General features: G+C 43.9%; 1 pseudogene; it reads left to right on the top strand.

Moving 5' to 3' along the window:
• The window catches only part of LOC139532268 (fidgetin-like), a 37887-nt pseudogene extending 16285 nt beyond the window's left edge, over positions 1-21602 (top strand).
• The last annotated feature ends 309 nt before the right edge of the window (positions 21603-21911 follow it).

Raw genomic sequence — 21911 nt, 5'->3', positions numbered from 1 at the left:
AGATGCGCTCAGTCATCCACATAAAGAGATGTGCTCAGCCATCCACATAAAGAGATGCGCTCAGCCATCCACATAAAGAGATGAGCTCAGCCATCCACATAAAGAGATGTGCATGCAATTATTTAACTGGGAACATTTTCACGCTGGGAGAAATTTTACAGCACGACGTCACAATCAGGACACAATCAAAACGATTGAGAACTATTTCACACTGGGAAGATTATTACATGACACAGGTACCTGTGTGAGCTAGGCTAGCTGGGCAACATGCTAATCCAGCGAGCGTTGCTCACTTGGTACTCTACCCTGCACCTTAGAGACCTCTGCCCTATGCACATGGTCATTGAACACTGGTCACTTTAATAATATTTACATAATGTTTTACCCACTTCATATCTATATACTGTATTCTAGTCAAGGCTCATCCTATATAACTACTGCCATACACACCTTTGCTATTCATATACTGTCCATACTGTCTATACACAACATTATATACATATACACTGTATATATTTATACTCCCGACTGACATTGCTCTTTCTTTTTCTTAATTTCTTTTTATTTTGGGGATTTTTGTGTATTGTTACGTATATTGCACTGTTGGAGCATGAGCATTTTGCTGCACCTGCAAAATATGTCTAGCAACCAATAACATTTGATTTGATTTGTAATTGGGTGTGAGCTAGGCTAGCATGGCTATCATGTTGTAATTGGGCTAATGTGTAGAGCTAGGCTAGCTGGGCTAGCATGTTGTAATTGGGTTAATGTGTAGAGCTAGGCTAGCATGTTTTAATTGGGCTAATGTGTAGAGCTAGGCTAGCTGGGCTAACCTGTTGTAGTTGGGCTAATGATTAGAGCTAGGCTAGCTGGGCTAGCGTGTTGTAATTGGGTTAATGTGTACCTGGTCTTCGAGGGTCAGTCAAGTGAGCGTGTCAGTGTGGTGTGTCGCATTTCCTTTCCTTTATTTTCCTTTCCTCTCTCATGCTCTCTCTTTCTGTTAGCCTCCCCCTCTCTCTCTCTCACTGATTGTCTGAAAGTGTGATCACAGTAAGGTAGGAGATGACTGACTTATTGCAGTACTGTGTTGTCCAGAGGAAGGGGGTAGACGTTGCCCATAGCAACTGATTTTGGGTCAGTTATTTTCACCAAAGCTAATGATGTCATCTCCTCAGCACCGTGAAGGTTCATTGCACTCTTTCACTTTGACCCTTGCGAAGCCATTTTAGACATTCTCATTCAAATCAATGTCCTTGTTTTTTTGAAGTGAGATACTGGTCAAATGTTTGATGGTGCTCACAAGAAAAGTCTGTTTCTAATATCCGCTTTATACGGGTTTATCTGTAGTACAGCTTAGACCACTCTAACACCTATTGGATACATTAACAGTGAATGTGATTAAAGCCAGAGATCGATAGAGACTGACACACTGCTGGTGGGTGTCACTAGAGGTGTGTGTGTGTGTGTGTGTCACGGTGCACCCACCCCAGTAATGGGAGAGCAGACGCTGCCTGTTAACAGGCCTACAGCTGCTGTCAGGCACTCTCTCTAACTCTGTTAGGGCCCTTATTGATTGCTCATTATTACTGTTCCCTGAAAGATGAGCTTCCCTTATGATTACATTAAATCTGCTCTCTCTTATTCCTCTGAGACACCGTCTGGCTTATTGCTACCCCCCATCACGTTCCAACCTCCAAGATGCCATATTAAGGAGGAGGTAGGCATTTTGTAGTCGCCGCGGTTTTGACTGTTTAGTTCTATGCTTCCAAATACCTGTCTGGAAATTGTTTGAGGAATTGACTAGCCTGGTCTCTCTGAAATGGAAATAAGCGATGATTGATATTCTTTTTTGTCAATTGTAATTATACTTTTTGCCAAACTTACAATAATGATATTTTTTATTTATTTCCTCCCCACTAATTTGATGTAATACTAAAACAGTCATTGTTCAACAAAAGGGAAAATAGAGAATAGGAGATGAAATAATGACTAATGACACATTGACACTAAGAAAATAGTTTTAAAATGAAGCAAGTATCTGTGTCTTTCCTCGTTCTGTGGTGTGATATCATGAGTGAGTTGTCTGAAATATTGATCCGTCAGTCACGGGCTGGTTCTTTTAAAGTTTGGACTTTTTCAAATCTACCCCTCAGTCTCAGAGCTGCATCAGAGGCCATCTTATCACTCAGTCCCGATGAATTATTCAAAGGAATCGACTGCGTCAGTTCAGTCTGAGGACCTGTGATGATGTTACGCTGACTGCCTAGCTGGCCTGATATTCACTCAGAGAACTGAAATGGATGTCCTCATAGAGTCAAACTAACAGCTCATTCCAACTTCCGAAGACACAAATGTCTCGGGAGCAAAGAGACTGAAATATGTGTGCTGTAGTTTGGTTGGTGTTATTTATATTTTGAGTGTGTGTGTTTGTGGGGGGGGGGGGGGGGGGGGCGGCTCCTCAGCGGTAGACTGGGGAACGCTAGTGAGAATCTCTTGCCCCCTCGACACGTCTGGCTCAGTCTCAATGCCACAGATCGATGGCCATATTGATCCACTGTTTGAGTGTTTAGACAACCTGTGTGAGTTACACCAGAATGAAATCCACATTGAATTCAAAGTAGAGGTATTTTAGACTCCAAATGAGTCTGGAATTAACCAATGGTTTCGTCACGTTTTACAAAATTGTTAAATATTATGAGCAATGTTAAAGTAAACGCATTTTTCTTATTCAGTATAATTTCAGATATGAATGAAAGAATTGCAAACTGTCAATAATGTCCTTTTATTTGGTGCGTCTGTATCCCTTCATGTAGATTTTTGTTGGATGAAAAACCCGCCTGAGCTGGCAGTGCCTGATGTGAAGTGTGAAAGACTTGACACCTTTGACGTCCAAACTGATCCCATGCATTTACAGTTCAATATGGAGGTTGGGGTTATTTCAGAATGGTGCTGTTCAGTAGTAGAGACAGGCTGTGCTCTGCTGACAGCAGTTTTAAACCTGAGCCAACTCCTGCTTGGAGCGGGCCTCTCTGACCCCCATCTCACCGACACGCGGTCGCCCGGCTTTTCCTCTTTTGGAGGATTGTCAGGGTGGCTATCATCAGATAATTAGCAGCAGCAGAACTCTTAACTGGTGACTCCTGTCTCTGTTGGAGGGGTTTGCACTATTGGCTATGGCAGTGTAGAATTTATTCTGACACAAACAACTATCAAGAAGTGCATGCATTTGATGCACGCACGCACACACATTCATTCACAAACAGTGTCACTTTGACAGCCACGTCTGGCTCGTCTGTCAAGAGCTTAACGTTACCGTGTCTGCCGCAGCGCACACACACACAGACAGAAAGCCAGTGACAACAGACAAAGTGAAACATCGTTGGGAATCCGCTTTTTCTAAAAATTCAGGAGGAAATCAGTGGCTGGTGTTAAATAACCATTCAAGAGGAAACTCTGATTCCACTGTTGTCCGAAGGTTAAAAGTTATGTGACAAAACTCTTTCAAATGAAGATAATAGTAATTGTAGATATTTCTTGTACGTTAAATGTACCAAATTGGCTTTAATTGACATTTGATTTCGATGAACAATATTTTTCAATAGCTTTAGTGTTTACGATGTTGATGGATTATCTAATGAGAGATCACAGCTGTTTTTTAATTGGCTGTGCACCCCCCAAGTTGACACCATACTGGCACTCAAGGAATTACACCGGAATTTGAACAAATTGGAAACAGCAAACTGCATATCTTGAGGCCACATTCGTTGTAGCCGGGGACTTTAACAAAATACATCGAAGGAAAGTTCTCCCAAAAATCCACCAACACATCTCTTGCCTCTTGCAGGAAAAATAAGTTGGACAATTGTTATTCTCCATTCCGAGATGGATACAAAGCCTTCCTTCGACCCCTTTCGGAAAATCAGACCACACCTTCATTCTGCTCCTGCAAGTCTACAAGCGAAAATTCAAGCAGGAGAAAGCCATGGTAAGATTTGTTAAACGCTGGTCTGACCAATCAGAATTTATGCTACAAAGACTGTGAAATGTTCTGGGTTGCCTCTGACAATAACATCAATAAGTATACAGACTCAGTCACAGGGTTCATCAGGAAATGCGTAGAGGATGTTATCCCAACAATGACTATTCACACATATCCCAAACAGAAACTGTAGGTCAATAGCAACATCCGTGCAAAACTGAGAGCGCGGACCAACGCATTCAAATTGGATTTCTGGGAATATGGATGAATACAAAAAGACCAGCTACGACCTCCAGAAATAAATCAAAAGACGAAAAAAGACAGTTCAGGGATTGCATTTCGACGGCTCTGACGCTAGAAGCATGTGGCAAGGACTACAAACCATTACGGACTACAAGGGAATAACTAGTAGCACTGCAAACACAGATGCCTTTCTCCCAGACAAGCTAAACAACCTCTGCTGTATGCTTGTTTCGAGGCAATCAACACTGATCCCTCTACGAGGCACCCCGCTGCTGTAGAGGACTGAGCTCTCAATCTCTGTGACTGACGTGAGTAGGACCTTCAAGCATGTGAATACTCACAGAGCAGCTGGCCCAGACGGCATCCCCGGCCGCGTCCTCGGAGCATGTGCAGACCAGCTGGCTGGAGTGTAAACCTCTCCCTGTCCCAGTCTGTGGTGCCCACATGCTTCAAGATGTCCATCATTATCCCTGTAAACAAGAAAACTAAGGTAACCTGCCTATTACTAATGCCCTTGAGGAATATTCAACGATAAATACACAACGCAGAGAACTAGAGATCAATGGAACTAGTTGTTTTTTCGTTCAACATCTGTTTAGAATCTGTGTAGGGGTTCCAGTTCGGGACTCATAGCTACGTGTGGCGAGTTATCATTGGTACAAACTAGCTATACATTGAAGCCTGAAACGGGGTACTTTGTATTTGGCCATTGGCCCAATTTTATTATAGTGAATTTTAGTTGGTCAACCACAGGCTAGGCGTCGGTATGAACTACATCTTGTCTCTTTGTTCAGCGGAGAAACAACAATAACATGAAAGAACAAACATCGAACATCCACTTTCAAGCATAAGAACTATGATTTGTTCTATGTGAATAAATATATTTTTCTCCCCCTGATTTGCTTTGGGGTCTGTGTTGTTGAAGAATAACATCAACTGCTAAAACCCTGTAGCACTCACTTCTGTCATCATGAAGTGCTTCGAGAGGCTGGTCGAGGACCATATCAGCTCCACCTTACCTGACACCCTGGACCCACTCCAGTTTGCATACTGCCCTAACAGATCCACAGATGATGCAATCGCCATTGTGCTACACACTACCCTATCCCACCTGGACAAGAGGAACACCTATGTGAGAATGCTGTTCATTGCCTCATCGTCGAAGTGACTACCTACAGGGAGGAGGTTAGAGCCCTGGCACTGTGGTGACAGAGAAACAGCCTCTCCCTCAGCGTCAGCCAAACCAAGGAGCTGATCGTGGACTACAGGAAACAGAGCACGCCCCTATTGTCATCGACATGGCTGCAGTGGAGAGGGTCAAAAGCTTCAAGTTCCTCAGAGAACCTGACATGGTCCAATTACACTACCACCATAGGCGCCTGAAGAAATGTGGCATGGGCCCTCGGATCCTAATGAATTTCTACAGCTGCACAATCAACAGCCTGGCACGGCAACTGCTTCGCCAAAAACCAGAAGGCCCTACAGAGGACCTACTACATCCCTGGGGGCGACCTTCCTGCCTTCCAGGACATCTACACCAGGCGTTGCCCGAGGAAGGCCCAAAAGATGATCAAGGACTCCAGTCACCCGAGCCACAGACTTTTCACTCTGTTACCATCTGGCAAGCGGTATCGGAATATCGGTTCCCGAACCAACAGGCTCCAAGACAGCTTCCACCACCAGGCCATCAGACTGCTGAGAAACTCAACCTAGCTGTCTCCCTACACAGACCTGCACCTTAGAGACTATTTGCACCGGAGAGACTATATATGGAACATAGAAATTATTTGCACTGACTACCCACATATCCAACCCTTACTCACAAACACATACACAAAAACACCCATAAACACACACACACACACACACACACACACACACACACACACACACACACACACACACACACACACACACACACACACACACACACACACACACACACACACACAGTCAACGCTGCTGTTCTTTTAAATGCTATTGATCTCACTACCCACTTTATATTAGTAAATACAGTGTAAATCTATTCTATTATTACTATGCAACTACCTCTTCTATTACTTCTGCTATTTTGGACTCTGAATGTCACTGGTTAATGTACTGCATTGTTATTATTAATCACTGGTTAATGTACTGCATTGTTATTATTAATCACTGGTTAATGTACTGCATTGTTATTATTAATCACTGGTTAATGTACTGCATTGTTATTATTAATCACTGGTTAATGTACTGCATTGTTATTATTAATCACTGGTTAATGTACTGTAGTGTTATTATTAATCACTTGTTAATGTGCTGTATTGTTATTATTAATCACTGGTTAATGTACTGCATTGTTATTGTTAATCACTTGTTAATGTACTGTATTGTTATTATTAATCACTTGTTAATGTACTGTATTGTTATTATTTATCACTGGTTAATGTGCTGTATTGTTATTATTAATCACTGGTTAATGTACTGCATTGTTATTATTAATCACTGGTTAATCTACTGTATTGTTATTATTGATCACTAGTTAATGTACTACATTGTTATTATTAATCACTTGTTAATGTACTGTATTGTTATTATTTATCACTGGTTAATGTACTGTATTGTTATTATTAATCACTGGTTAATCTACTGTATTGTTATTATTGATCACTAGTTAATGTACTACATTGTTATAATTAATCACTGGTTAATGTACTACATTGTTATTATTGATCACTGGTTAATGTACTGTATTGTTATTATTGATCACTGGTTAATGTACTGTATTGTTGAGGGAGCTAGGACATAAGCATTTCGGTGCACCTTTTATACCTGCTGTAAATTGCGTTTTGGACAAATACATTTGATTTGATTTGACCATGGGATGTATGCATATGTTGATATTCTATCTCATTTAGTACCTACGGGCCGTGAATCTAATGCCCTGCTCTGTGATTTCGTTGTGTTTGTACGCGTCGTCGTGTGGATTATTCTCTGACTACAACATTAGAATAATGAGCGGGGAAAGAGCCTTTCTCTTCTAGTGTCTCTTTGTGCTGCCGCGGTAACAACCTCATGAATAGTTCTTCTGGATGACCTATCAAAGTCTTCTCTCGCCAAGCACCCAATAGATGGTACTTCCAGAAATGAGTCACTTGAAAATGATCATCGTCCAACACCGTGTAAGGTAATGGATAACCATCACACTCCATTTCCCTGCCTCCTCACCCACACAAACGCAGCGCTCTTGAAATATGATGCATCTACTGTGCTTAGCGGGCACTTAATGTCTGAAAGCAACCTGTTTGCGTTGATTTACCGACCGCAACGGTAAAAAAAAAGAGTGCGCCTCGCGACGTTCAGTGTCTCGCCGCTTGTTCACTCAATAATTATCTCATTTTATTTACGCAGACAGACAGCTTTAGACGAGGTGAGAGGCTTCCCTCCATTATCTGTGGGTGGGCCTCTCTCTCTGTCTTTCTACTACACCCCCTCTTAGTCCACAGTCCCTTAATGACGTCCTCCACGTCGAGGACTTTTCCAAGTTTCGATTTCACAAGGCACACACAGTGCACACACAGTGCACATAGACATGTAGGCACGGATGTGTGCACACACACACTCCACCTGTGTTAAAAAAAATAAACGTTGAACTAAATGACACAATGACTCTCCTCTGCCGGTCGTCCAATCAATGTGGTTTCTAAAAGGATTAGGGCCTTCAGTCTGAAATCTATTTTAATTACTTAACAAACAGGTAAACAAAGTCGCGGTGGCACCGCCGGTATAGATCCAGGCGTCTGGGGTGTATCAATACCACCTAGCCCTGTGTTAACCCCGCAGACCCCCCAAAGAAAGGAGATCTTGGGCCCCTCCCAAATGGTACCTTATTACCTATAAAGTGCACTACGTTTGACCAGGGCCCATATGGCACTGGTGGAAAGTAGTGCACTGTATAGGGAATAGGGTGCCATTTGGAACAAAGTCCTGGACAACGCCACCAGAAGGATCCATCACCTCTAACAGGTTTAGAATATATGTAGATGAGGTCCCTCAGCAGTGGCTTACTGTTTTCTACCGTCCTGAGAATGTCAGCACATACTGGGGACGTATTAGGACATGTCCATGCTTGTTAAGATGAATCTGCAGGCTTGCAGTTTGTGTGTGTTCGTGTGTGTGGTGTGTGTTGGAGATGAGGGAGGAGTAAGATTATGTTGGCTAACAGCGGTGGAAGGCGTTGTCGGTGTTAACGCTGGGTTAAAATGATCTGGTGTCTTGTCTCAGGGTGCTACAGGCCCGGTGTGTGTTTATGTATGTGTGTGCTGTGTCTTTGAGAATGCCATCGTGGGTATAACCGGGTGATTAGGCACGGTGCGCCAGTCACAGGAAATGGACTGTCTGAATGACGGGCCCGACTGCATTAAAGATGAATGGCGAGGCGCTAGGGCGTTAGCGTCGCCGCCGCGGCTTAGAGCTCACTCTGAATATCTCTCAATTTCCCCCCTGACTGACACGTGAAGCCATGCACAATTTCCTTGATCCGGAGCATTTGTTTAACTGCGCTCTCCGTTTAACCCAGAGCTCTGATAGTAGGTCTAGTGAAAGGCAATTTATCCAGTGTCAATTTATTATGCAGCTCAGGGGAAAGTGTCACTATATTTGCCTAGGTAGATTTGTTAGTGCTCAATGGAGTAATCAAAAGTGTCTGTATTGTCATGGGACATGGACTCTTCGTAACATTAGATCACTTTTAAGGTCTGAAACATCTGGCAAACCTTTACTGGAGTGTGAACTATCACTTTAACTATCCCTGAAAGCTGGCGGGTTATAGTTTGTAGAGCAAATCCATATATGAGGGAGAAAACTTGGTCCAAGTACTGTATTATTAGTAGGGATGAGGGATCACCAAATTACTAGGAATATTTCAAGGATATCTGCCGGATTTCCTAATATTACCTGTCACTCTGAATTTCCTGAATTCCAGTCGGTTTATATGTTTTTTTTAAATATAAAATCTCATTTTCATTGATGACAGCTTATCTTTTGTGTCTGTATTGAAAGTGGAAAGTCACTGCTTGCTGTCTGCGCTTTTATTAACTTGCTCTGTTTTCGTTGTTGTTTTCCCTCAGTCGAGTTGTTGTCATGGTAAGCCACTGAACAGCGGTTGGGCTTCAAAGACTGCAACGCTTGGTTTTTGTTTATCTTTACAGTTTCAGAAGAAATGGGGGGGGTGTTTGGTCTTTGCTTGGTCTGTGGGGGTTCGTAACTAATTTGACAGGCTTTGGGTTCAAGTTATTTTATTTTCATTTTGTTTTATATATATTTCTGTTTTGGAAGGGATCTGTGGAGTGACAGATAATATTTTTTGGGATGAAATAATCTAATCCTCAGACATTGGAATTGAAACTTTCACGCAGGGCATTTCAGCTCCATCTTCTCAGACACAAAGTACCTTTTTAAATCTGCATTTACATACCAACAGAGAGACAAATACTTCAAATATAACTTCATTTGTTCTGTTGTCTTTGAGGTTGAACCCAAGACTCCCAAGTCCTCGCATTCTCTTCTGTTTCAAGCTTTATAACAGGCAGCTTGATTCTAAGTGGAGTTTTTTGCCTGACAATCTATTGTATACAGCTACCCACATTTCTGAACAGGACTATAAGTATTAGTGGGCCACCACAAAATAGTTACCTTCATTAGAAGTACACAAGCGTTTATGAATCCAGATGACAACATTGATGCAATGTTATAGCTGGGTCATACGCTAAGAGTCAAACTGTAACTTCTTAGCTTAGGGACCTGACATCAGTATTTGTAAGTGCAGAGGTTCAATCAATTAACCAAAACACTGAAGCAATTTTGATTGCAGTGTCTGACACTCATTCACGACTAATTACTTAATTAATTGCATTTTAGAGGGCTTAATCACATTATTTTACACGGCAGGTAGTGTGTGCCAATACGCCATTGCCACTGGCTTAGTAACAGTGTCAATGTGGCAGCCTCATTAACAAGGTGACACACATACCCCGGCATGCACGCACACACACACACACACACACACACACACACACACACACACACACACACACACACACACACACACACACACACACACACACACACAATATCTCACTGAATTCGAGGTTAAATTATGCCCTCTGCTCTATCTGACGAGGATATCAGTAATTGCTTTGACCATTTCCTCGTGAAATTGAATTGGTCTCTTATTCTCGTTTGATGAAGTTAGATCACTTGTCAATCAGTTGCTGCCACAAATTCAGTCTTTCACACATTTCATTTCAAAACCCGCTGCTGAACATGTTCTGAATATATTGCGGCATAACTTGTTTTGCGTGCATAATGCGAGATGACTCGTCGAAAGAGAAGGATCTTTGATGTGTGTTTGTTCACAGGTCTGTCTCTGTAAACGCACGGATCTTAATTATGACAGGGCTGAAATAGGTAGTCCGCTCAAACACTCTCTGTGCAGAATCACACAGCAGACGGACTTCAAAGAGCTCATTAGTGCTTTCTGAAGAGCTGTTTACCCCACACATACACACACACACACACACACACCTTTCTAATATGCAGCCGTGTTGATGCCAATGTCCAGAAGCAGAAACGAGTTTGATTCGACCTTCTATATGACGGACAGAAAAGACACGGACATGCCTTGATGCTCTTAGGACGCATCCAAATGTTGTTGGATGTTGTTGCAGCTGAGTGCGTTAATGCTCGGCCAGACTCACACAATCTCACTCTCTCTCAGAGAGCACACGCGCGCACACACACACACATACAAACACATAGTTTGTGATCAACGTCTAGTTGCTCTTGACAATTTTGCTACATGGTCATTCATGGTGATCCAAATTCAATCTTGCGTTAGATGTTGATATTTAGAATGTTTTCAATTCGAGAGGAATAATAGTTTTTATAAGATTAGAGATGTGTGTATTCCATGTTTTAACCATCGCATAGACTACAATGTACGATTCAAGTGCCAGTCTCAGGGCCTTATTCCATGTGTTTGTGGAAGTGCATGAGGTTCAAAGCCTTGAGTTCAAACTCATATGCCCTCATCTGAATAACGGGAGAGTAATCAGTGTTACCTGATTTAAATAGTGCAAGTTATCATTTGGCCCTCATTTGCATAGTGGAGGTAATCACTGTGGATGCGTCTCAAATGGCACCCTATTCCCTATATTCTGGACCAGGGCCTATAGGGCTATGGTCAAAAGTAGTCCACTATGTAGGGAATAGGATACCATTGAGACGCATGCTGTGGCTTTACATTAACCCCCTGATTGGAGAGATGAAGGCACTGATGGAGCCTGACACGTCTCTTAGAAGTGTTGGCTTTATTGAGGATGGAATTATAAAGATTCCATGTTTTCTAAATGGATTTAAATAAGATAGGAGTGATTGAGGTTTTCTATGTTAATATTACAGTGATAAAAGGGAGGTTAGGTGGTTGTTTTAAGTGGGCTGGAATTTGGAAGATTTGGAAGATGTGTTTTTTTTTTGCCGCGTAGAAGGTTGTGTGTGTGTGTGTTTATCTGTGTGTGTGTGTGTGCTTGTATCTGTTGTTCTCTTGCCAAGTTGCCAGACTGGCACTGCATACCCTCTCTCTCACCCTCTATTTCCCCTATAGCTTCTCTCTCTCCCTTTGTCCCTCTCCCCCTCTCTCATCCTCCCTCTCTTTCCCTCCTTCCCTCCTGTGTGTTTCTCTCCATTGACATGCTGGCAGCTGAACCGTGGTCCCCAGAGCAAGGCCCGGTACACAGTACTAGGAGTCAGACTGTGAATTCTGCAACACAGGCAGGGAGGAGGGAGGGAGGCATCTCTAGTTAATAATAACACTGTGAGGAGAGAGACTACCTAGCATGCTGCTGTGAAGAGAGAGAGAGATATGTTGTTAGGGAAGACCAGGGTATTGTGAGAGAGATACAAGAAGATATACCGTTGTGTTGAAATATTGAAGAGAGATACAATATTTTTAAGAGAGTATAGAGACCGTGGTGTTAGAAGGGTATTTTTCTCTCCCAAACTGTTGCTACCATAACCTCTGAACTACTTAATACTCTGCTATCTACAATTGAAATGGTCATTCTTCCAATAAATTACATTTAGCCCCAAAATTGAAATGCCATCGAAGTATTTTAGAACTTTGGACAAATATTGCAGCTATCGTATAATGGGGCAATAGGGAGGTTTTTGAACCTCACAATTAGTGTAAAGGATGTGAGAATTACTGTAATAACCCCCCACATAGCTGTCGGGTGTAATGTCTTGCTGGGTACAAGACATAACGTTCTCCATTAGCTAACCATGACAAATATTCTTCTGAACCAGAAAATCACAGAGTTTAGAACATTTGCTGCTGATGCTTTTTTGTTAAATGTCAATTTATTTAAATGCGGATGCATCATGTTTTAGAGTTCTCAAATGAGCTGCATTGGCAAATTAATACCCTTTTGTTGTTAACTCCCACCCTTACCTAAACTTCAACTTTTTTGAATTTTAGGCAGTTCGTTTACTTCTGTGTCTAACCTCTAAGCCCAAAATATACGTTGAGTAAACATTCTAGTTGCATATTCAAATGCGTTTTACTGTGCAGAAATATAATTGTTTTACAAAACAAGAAAAGAATACAGATGGTATGTGAATAATTCTCAATAGCAACAATTATTCCCATCATGCAGCAGTTATTTTTCAGAAACAACTGTCAATGAAACGTCACGTCATGAAACACACCCCACTGTTCCATTCTTTTAGCTGATTGCTGTTTATTGATCAATATGATCCAGGTTGAAGTATTTCCAAGCCCTTTCTCTCCGTCGAGTTTCATATAGTCATTACATAAAGGAGCGTGACATGCGTGCCAGCCCCGGCAAGACTCCCCTCGGCTTAAACCTTGTAAATGAACACAATTAGCACATCGTCATCCTGCTAATTAGCTGCTGGTGTCTGGTGAGACGTCTGGGAGAGAGAATCAGAGAGGAGTCTGGGGAATTCCCCCGCTCTATTACCAAACAAACACCATGCTACGCTGACACGCCGAACCTACTGGAGAAGTGTGTTTGTGAATATGTGTGTTAGTGAATGTGTATGTGTGTGTTCACGCCAGTTCCACTTGTAAAAAACCCCCAAGAGGTACGTCGGTGGTACGGTAATTGTAAGACATGCAGTGCTTAAAGGGCCTCCAACAGTGGATTCGTAAGACATGCTACTGAGACTGAAGAAAGGACAGAGGATGGTCATAAATGATCCTCATAATCCGCTGTGTGTTAAATCAAATCAAACAGAGTCCGATCTGAGAGGAGGCTCCTACGACGATGTGGGTCTGGCCTTTGATAGCACCATGCTTTGATAGTGAGATGACTGTGTGTGTGTGCGTGTGCATGTATGTGTGAGTGTGCGTATGTGCGTGTGTGCGTGCGCGTGTTAGTATTTGCAGATAGTCTTTGGGGATTATATAAAATAGTGGCTCTTGAGCCTCAGAGGCAACAAAGGGAGCTAGGTGACTGAAGTGTGTGTGAGATGGAGCGAACGAGCCAGAGGCGGGGGGGGTAGAAAAAGGGATGAGGACAAAGATGGGAGGGGGTAATGAGAGAGGGTGGACAGGGAAAAGGAGCAAGAGAGGAAGGGAAAGAGAAAGGTAGGAGACGAATGGAGATGGAAAGGCAGAGAGAGAGGTGACAGGGTGGAGGTGCAGTCAGGCACTGTGCGGTGTATAGCGGAGGCCTCATACACAGGGTGTTGTAATTCATAGCCAGCTGTGGCTCTGGTGTGTGTGTGTGTGTGTATTGATGAAAGCAGCAGAACACTGCCGGCGGGGGGAGATTGCTTTGCTGCACTAGGCGAGGCGCGTTCTGAAACCATCTCCGGCCGCCTGAGATGAGAGAGGGATTATGGAGTGACCTGCCATGTCTGTGTCATATTGTTCTGTGCAGGGTGCATTATTTTGTACTAACCTGGTAGCGGCCAGCCCGGTCCCAAGGCAGAGAGGCAGTGTCCTTCATGTGATCTGTCATTACTCGTGTCATATTTACCATCCGTGTTCCAAGAAACAAAAGAAATGCGAGAGGCGAAAATAATCAGGCGACTTAAATGTCAAGAATTTTCGTTAGTTAGTCATTTTCATGAATATATTATTTTACATTTATTTTAAAGATGCACTTTGCAGAAATCGCTCTGCCGTTTCCTGGCTGCAAAAATTATAACAGTTAGGGTTAGGGTTAATTTCAGTTTATGTGACCAAACAAGCAAGTATAGTATAGAGAATCATTGTACCATCTAAACCGCTGTGTAATATATTTTCCATAACCAAAATATTGTATTTTTAGCTGTTTGAAGCTGGTGTACAAAACCGAAAGTAAAAGACACAAAAACTAAGCTTAAGAACAGAAAGCATGAAAATAGCGCACATAGAACAGATCTACCGCTTCTTAGACTTGCGTTCAATGAGAATGGCAGATCTATAAAACACATTTCTATGTGAATTTGGTCGGGTCGCCCCAAAAAGTGACTTATTGAATCTTTAAGCCATTCACTAAATGAAACTGATGGACGTCAAATATAAAATTATTATTCACAGTAATTATTATTCAATAATGTAAAATTTCATTAAACTAGAACACATTTTGCTCAGTAGTACATTAGTCATCGTGGATGTTAATTATTGATCATGATGTGTGAATCGTGTCATAAATGACCCACTGTATAACCTCATAAATGACCCACTGTATAACCTCCGAGCTCTGATTCATATACATATTCATGAGTTGTATTCTCGATTTTATATTGAAGAAATGGCAGTAGTGAATCTCCATGATTAAGCAAAATACAGTGCGTACTATCATAAGCATGACAGTGTTTGATCACACCCAATAAACTGTCATCACATCACAGCCATTAAAATCAATCTGTTGACAGCATAACGAAGACCAATTGACAGAGTGAAGAGATGCTGAGTGAAGAGTGAAGTGAAGAGCCTAAGTGAAGAGATGCTGAATTTTGAGTGGCTGTACCTTGTCTTATAAATAAGACCAACCTAACTGTCCTGTCTGTCTCTATGCTCTTGCCGTTGCAGGCCTAAAGATGCAGTGGACCCCAGAGCACGCACAGTGGGCGGAGCAGCACTTTGACATCACCTCCACCACGCGCTCGCCGGCCCACAAGGCCGAGGCTTACCGGGGCCACCTGCAGCGTGGCGGCAGCACCTACCAGTACGCCTGGGCCAACGACGACATCTCTGCGCTCACCGCCTCCAACCTGCTCAAGAAGTACGCTGAGAAGTACTCTGGCATCCTGGAGATGCCCAGTGAGAGGGCCCTGCTGAACTCCTACGCCGAGGCCGGGATGAACGGCAGGAAGGGGGAGGGCGAGGCCTGGCAGGAGGGGGTATACTGCGTCCCCGAGGGGATGTCCATGAGGAAAGGAGGGGTGGCGGCGGAGGTGGCTGGTATGTGCAGCTCGCCATCCCCGGGCCTGGCCTCCAGCGGCCTGACAGAGCCTGGTTACTCCAGCAGCAGCTGTGGTAGTCACATCGTCACGGCTCTCCACTCTTCTGCAGGCTCCTCTCAGGAATACGGCCCCAGCTACAGTGGCTCCTACCTGGGCTACAGCTCCCAGGTCACCACCTCCCCGCTGCACAGCTCCGGCCTCTTGCAGCCCCCTCCTCCACCCCCCCACACCTCCCTGGTCCCGCCCTACAATGGGGGATCCTCCAACCTCTCGGGCTACAATTACCCCCATGCCGGGTACCCCTCCCAGAGCGCTGTGGGGCCAGGCTACAGCCCCGGGGGAGCCCCCCCTCCATCCTCCTACCTACCGTCAGGGATCGCCGCTCCCACCCCCCTGCCTCCCTCCTCTACGCTCCCCGGGTACCCCTACCAGTCGCACAACCTTGGCCCCATCGCGCCCACGCCTCTGAACGGCAGCTCGTCCAACTCTCTGAAGAGAAAAGCCTTCTACATGACAGGGCAAGGAGAGATGGACTCCACTTATGGAAATTTTGTCTACGGCCAGGCGCGCAGCTCCGCAGAGAGCCCCATGTACAGGGTACCGGACAGCAGCATCTCAAATGCGGGCGGAGGGAACAGTTTTGACAGGAACGCTGACAAGTCATCTTTGCCGTTTCATACCCAAAAGCAGCCCATGGCCTCTGAGCAGTCTGCGGGTGGAGCACTCACCCCTCCGTCCTATGCCTCCACTCGGGGTGGCTCGCGCTCAGCCGACTCCCTGGGCAGCTTCACCTCTCCCTCCCTGAGCGACCAAGGGGACGAGCACCGCCTGCACCTCTCCCACCTCTCCCTGACGGGGGCGACCTCATCCTCCCAGCCCGCTGAGGAGCAGCTGAAGAGCAGCGACCCCCACCTCCTGGACATGGTGACCTCTGAGATCCTGCAGCAGGGACCCCCAGTGGACTGGAGTGACATTGCAGGCCTGGAGCTGGCCAAGGCCACTCTGAAGGAGGAGGTTCTCTGGCCCATGCTACGTCCGGACATGTTCAGCGGCCTAGGTTCAGCCCCGAAGTGCGTTCTACTGTTCGGCCCCAGAGGGACGGGCCGGACGTTGCTGGGCCGCTGCATGGCAAGCCAGCTGGGGGCACCCTTCCTGCAGCTCAAAGGCTCCACCTTGGCCACCAAGTGGCTGGCAGAGGGTGACAAGATCCTGCGGGCCTCCTTCTTGGTGGCGCGCTGCCGCCAGCCCTCAGTGCTGTTCATCAGCGACGTGGACATGCTGCTGTCAGCCCAGCTCAGCAACGAGAGCCCCGTTCACCGGCTTAAGGCCGAGCTCCTGGCCCAGCTTGATGCGCTGCTCCTGGGGCCGGCCGATGACTCCAACAACCACGTCCTGGTGGTCTGCTCCACCAGCAAGCCCCAGGACATGGACGAGGGGCTGCGACGGTACTTTGGCCGGCGGGTCCTGGTGCCGCTGCCAGACGGTTCGTCCCGCCACCACATGCTGAGCCAGCTGCTGTCCCAGTCCCAGCGCAAGTACTGCCTCAGTGAGGAGGAGCTGGTGCTGCTGGTCCAGCGCACAGAGGGCTTCTCCGGCCTGGACGTGGCAAGGCTGTGCCAGGAGGCCCTGGTGGGCATGCTGCACACCTCTTCCCAATGCCTGGACCTCTCGGTGAGCATCATGCCCACGGGCCAGATGCGACCCCTCACCTACCAGGACTTTGACAGTGTTTTTTGCAAATTCCAGCCCAGTATATCGCAGAAAGAGATCGACACGTACACCGAGTGGAACAAAATGTTTGGGTGCGGTCAGTGAACCTCGGGGGGGAAAGTCCTCAAGAAAGAGGCGTTGGGAATTCTTTGACCTGGCTGTGGTGCTAACCAGAGAGGAAGGCACACAAGAGGGGCGACGTAACCCCCCACGTGCGAGACCTGACACCAGAGGTGGAGAAACATCAAGAGACTTGGTTGGAGTGATACCTGATGGTTTTGCAGGTAACGAGCAGAGATTTCATTAGGATGCTTGACGCTGCTAAAGTCAGGCATAGTTATACACATTAAGAAGGGGTCAACTTGAGAAGAGACAGAGGAGGACCCTGTGTGTATATATACATTTGTTGTTGTCCCCTAAAATGTAATTGGCTAACCAAGTGCCTGTAGTGGTGCTTTCTTAATTCTAATTTCTTTTTTTATGTATTATGATTTTGTTTGCCTCACAATCTACATTAATGGCATGTGCTGATATTATGAGCTTTAAACTTCAACAGCAAAATTAAAATTAGAGTGGCAGTTGCCATTTTCTCCTGCCATTTCACCAAGTATCAACAGTATTCCTCAGGGGGTGACAGTAATCTGGACCCCCGATCCATGCACTTCATCTCTTTTGGTCCTCTGTCTGCAAAAAAACTCAGGAAAGTGTTTGTGAATTGTACAGTACCTCAACGTCATCACCACACAAAAGCACTACAATCCTCTGAGAGTATTAAGACCAAGATTTGAGTCATTTATATAATATCTAGAGAACCAGTGTTAGGTTTACCTCGAACCTTCTAGGCGAGACGGTCGAGGAGATGAAAATGAATGTAACCAGATTTAGTTCTGGAACGACGGGACAAATAAGTCAATATGGAGATTCCTCTTTTTCTTATCCGAAGGTGCTTAAATGAAGATTTTGGTGATGAGTTCAGTTTCCATTTGAAGGTTTTTAGAAAATGCGATGCCCGAGTGTGTTTTTTCTGATCCTGAGTTGTGTATTGATTGACTCTAGAGAGTTGTTCCCCTGATGTTTTAAGGGGGCACTGATGACCACGTATAGTGGCTCATATGAATGTTAGGGGGATGTTGTCAACAACGAACAACTCTTTAGATGGAACGATGGACTTCAGTTGCTATTGTGTTATCACAGGAAGCCATAGAATTACTGTAGTTGACGATGAAGCAGAAACGCCACCAAATGAAAAAAAAGCGAACGGTGCCGTGACAGTGTGTGATTCCGTATTTCCCAGAATAAATGCAACATCAGGATCACACATACTTTCTGTTCTACCTCAGTTGGTTTCAACTCATCTAGGAGGCAGCAGAGCAGTCGGGGACATCCTCAGATCCAAAATGGCCAATTGCTAATTACTGCTATATGTCAGCCAGTTGAGTCAGTTTGAATGAGAAAAGGCTGCCAGCTTTATTCATCACCAAGGTCAAAGGTTCAGCACCAAGGCTCAATTCCAAACCTGTTTTCAGTTCCTTACCAGAGGTCCTCATTGGCTTATCCAGGTACAGATCTGACATGATTAGATTGTTCACAACACAACTATCCAGTTGTGTCATATCTGCAAGGAGACTCAACAAGGGCTTGCGGGTAGGAGCTAGGTATTGTTTAAGGTATTTGGCCAATTGCATCCTCATTGTATAGTATGTACACACATTACCCCAAGCACATGGTCAGGGTGGATATACCACTAATTGGACACTCATCCTGGCTCTTAAAGGCCCAGTACAGTCCAAAAAATGATTGTCCTGTGTTTTATATATATTTTCACACTATGAGGTTGGAATAATACTGGGAAATTGTGAAAATTATGATAATGTCATTTTAGTGTACGAGCTATTTGAAAAGACTGCCTGAAATTTCTGCCTGTTTTGGTGGGATGGAGTTTTGGCCATTCATGGTGATATCACCATGCGGTAAAATAGTTAATAGACCAATAAGAAAGAGAGTTCCAAACCTCTCTGCCAATAACAGCACACCACTCAGACCACTCCCAGAACGTCCTAGCAAAATTCTTGCTTTAGAATTTGCCCTTTGCTGAGAAGCTATATTTGTTTCTTTTTTTTAACCATTTTAATTGAAATCAATCACAGTGAGGTACTTCAATGTTTCCCAGAAATTATTTGATGTTGAGATAAAAACAGCTGCATTGGACCTTTTTAAGAAACGTTCAGTCAACCTACTGTGGTCAGTTCCAAAAGACCCACAGAACAGTGATTCATAAGCTCATTGTGTTGCATTTGAATGTATTTTGTTGCTCTTCTTTTGTTCTCTGTACGTAACTGTTGCTATGCACAACCATGGTGGTGTTGATGTACCGTAGGTGTATCATTATTGTACAACAGCTGCACTATAGCATTCCTCTGTGTGTATTTTTGTTTTGGTGTTCATAATCACTGGTTTGCAATCCCCGAGCACTGAGATTGCCAGCACCATGTTGCTTGCCTTTACGTTTTTGTTTGTTTTGTCAGCTTGTGACTAGTGTAACGTTTATCTCTTCCTGTGATTGGTATTATTTCCAATTCTAGTTTGCATACCTTTTCCATTTTAGCACTCAATGGAATTTAGATGGAACTTGCTGTGACTGCACATTGCACTAGTCTACCACGATGTCTCGGCTATTTAAGATTTAACACTCCTCCAATTTCTCTCACTTGGGTAGATAAGAGGGTAGATCCACAGAAGTAACATGACCGTAATATAACCGCTTACATGGCCTTTGAAAGTTTGACTCAAATTATACTTCACTCATATAAAATATTGGTAGGCGGGTGAAATGTACAATGTTTTATTGATATACTACACACAAACAAATCTTAAAACACAAAACATCCACGTCAACCTGTCAGATTTAGTTTACCTCTGGAGTTACTTAAGAATTACCTGAATGCACTTTCACATAACTTTAATTCATCGGAATGTTCAAATGTTTCACAAACATGATACAGTGTCAACAGACTGATTCTCACAGCCTGATTGTACTTTATGTGTAAAAGCTCATTACTAGAAGGCTTGTTCTGGAAATAGAAAATGGAGTCTCGCTCCCTACTCCTTGACCCACAGCCCAGGCGTGTGAATCTCACTTCTCCTCTCACTGAGGAGAGGAAAGGACACGCTGGGGTGTGTTTGTGTGTGTGTGTGTGACAGCGCGTCAACAGCACATGGAAACTGCAGTGCAGTCTGTCAACAGACTGACCACAACGCGGTCTATCCCATAATTCAGTCTGCCCTCTCTAAACTGAAACCTACTGATGTACTTGAGAGCACAAAAAGCCCATTCCTTCACATATACAGTACTTTCGAAACAACCAAATCACTTGAATTGTACTATCCAACCAATCATCTTGTCTTGTCTTTGTTTTGTTGCTATGTACTTTTCTCTTGGCTTCCTTTTTTACTTTGTTTACCAGAACTGGCAAACAATGTTATTGGTGGTTTCTGTGTTTGTTTATTTTCCCCGCTTTCTATTCAATCATTTTTATTATAGTGTTCTTTGAGACATTTCTACCTCATGGCTACATATTATACATGTAGTATTTCATTTGTGTCTTTTGAATGTCCTACATTTGTTGACAAATCGAACAAAAGAAAAACAAAAAAGGAAGTGGGTGGGAGCAGGAAATCACAGGTCCTTGAGCTGGATGGAGTCTACCTCAGAGGCACTGAGCAGAGGAGATGGTGGTAGAGTCTAACGTGTGTCTGACAGCTGGATGCACACTCACTCAAGACACCGAGCGACAGACAGACACACAACACCCCGCAAGGGAACATTTCTGGTGGACGGGAGGAAACTGTTGGACTTTGCAGGTCCTCTCCGAGGTTTCTCTTGATGCATAATCCAATGCGTTGCTTTAATCTTTGGTGAGCTGTAGTTGTGTGATTGTGTATATTACGTGGGCACACATGAATATGATTTGGTTTGTGTGGGATTTTATATATAATTAGTATATATAAAACACACTTGCACAAAACTTTAACTGAGTGTAACGTGTTTCTGTTGTACATATTTATATACATAAATACATACAAAATGCACCACATACATGTTTATATGTGTGAATATGTTGCCATACTTGCAGTCGACTTAAATGTATTTTCATGTAATCTGTCTGAGGTACAAAAGACAACAACTGATTCATTAAAGATGTTTTCTTGAAATGATGTTTTCTTTTTGTATTTTTTAAGATCTAAGGTCTTCAATTGAGTTTGTGTTCCTTGAAAATGAAGCTTGTTTTCATGACATCCTCTCACTTTGTTGAATGCCAACATAACAGTACAGAGTTTACACTCTTAGAAATAAAGGTCTTCTTCAGTTTGTCCCCATAGGGGAACCCTTTTTGGTGCTAGGTAGAACCCTTTATCTAAAACCCTATATATATGGTTCTTTAAAGAACCAGCCGTATATGGTTCTACCTAGAACCCTCTGAAGGATCCTACCAATAACCATTTTATAATCTAAAGGTTCTTC

Source organism: Salvelinus alpinus, chromosome 10 (assembly GCF_045679555.1).
Source record: "Salvelinus alpinus chromosome 10, SLU_Salpinus.1, whole genome shotgun sequence".
Classification (NCBI taxonomy): Eukaryota; Metazoa; Chordata; class Actinopteri; order Salmoniformes; family Salmonidae; genus Salvelinus; species Salvelinus alpinus.
Note: the sequence above shows the minus strand (reverse complement) of the source record. Positions and strands in the feature narration are given on the sequence as shown.